This window comes from Mus pahari, chromosome 2, assembly GCF_900095145.1.
Source record: "Mus pahari chromosome 2, PAHARI_EIJ_v1.1, whole genome shotgun sequence".
NCBI classification, from domain to species: Eukaryota; Metazoa; Chordata; class Mammalia; order Rodentia; family Muridae; genus Mus; species Mus pahari.
Genome location: NC_034591.1, coordinates 53,381,132 through 53,381,561, shown reverse-complemented (window position 1 = coordinate 53,381,561; position 430 = coordinate 53,381,132).

Sequence of the window (430 nt, the reverse complement as noted above, 5' to 3'; positions counted from 1 at the left end):
AGGACCAGCCTGTTATTGGTTCTTTTTCAAGGAATGTATTCTAAGCATGACGAAGTTGTAAGGGAATCTTCTAGTGGTTTCTACATTGGGCATAGAAAGCAAAGACTACCTATGGTGTGGGGCTGTGGTGAGGACGAAATGGAAGACATGTCAGGTGCTGTAGAGCAGGTGACAGTGGTAAGAGGTACTCGCTGGGAACTCCTCAGCTGTGGAGATACTTTGTAGCAAGCTGGGTTACAATTTCAGCTCCCCTTCATGGTTATGTATATTGTCTGTCTCAGGACCCTTCCTAGGCTGTAGACAGAAGACAGAGAACTTCTCATGCAGAGGGCTGTTTCCAGGATCCCGTGGACATCAATGATGATGGATGTAGATTCTGTATTTTTTTAAAGGATGTTATTGTGTGTGTGTGTGTGTGTGTGTGTGTGTG